The following is a 504-nucleotide window of genomic DNA, read 5'->3' as shown; positions in this document are numbered from 1 at the left end:
GAACAATGAAAACAAGGGTGTTAATGAAAAAAACCCCACCTTTTCCCATACATTGCTACTTCTCCACTTGCCCCCAAATCTCAGCCGCTCTATGTTGTATAATGTAGAACAATGTTTCTCAATATTGCTGACTTATAAGGTTTGTGGACCTCAACTCCCAGGATTTCACAAACTAAGGATTATTCAGATAAGAAGGAAAACAAAAGAACATCAACCTTGATTGAATAAGGATGTACAAAATCATGTCTTAGTTTTATGACTTCCTATCAGGGTGGTATTCAGCTGGTTCTGACCAGTTCTAATGAACTGGTAGCAGAAATTTTGAGTAGTTCGGAGAACGGGTAAATGCCACCTCTGGCTGTCCCTGTCCCCATCTATTTGCTGCCTCATAAGTCCTAGCTGATTGGAGTTCCACCCGATTGGCTGGGTCTTCTTTTGTTGCCCTGCACAGAATGAAGCTGAAAAGCAGGTTAGTGGGGTGGGGAGGAGAAGGAATGGAGCTTT

Source organism: Natrix helvetica, assembly GCF_964273705.1.
Source record: "Natrix helvetica genome assembly, chromosome: 8".
In the NCBI taxonomy this organism is placed as follows: domain Eukaryota; kingdom Metazoa; phylum Chordata; class Lepidosauria; order Squamata; family Natricidae; genus Natrix; species Natrix helvetica.
Note: the sequence above shows the minus strand (reverse complement) of the source record.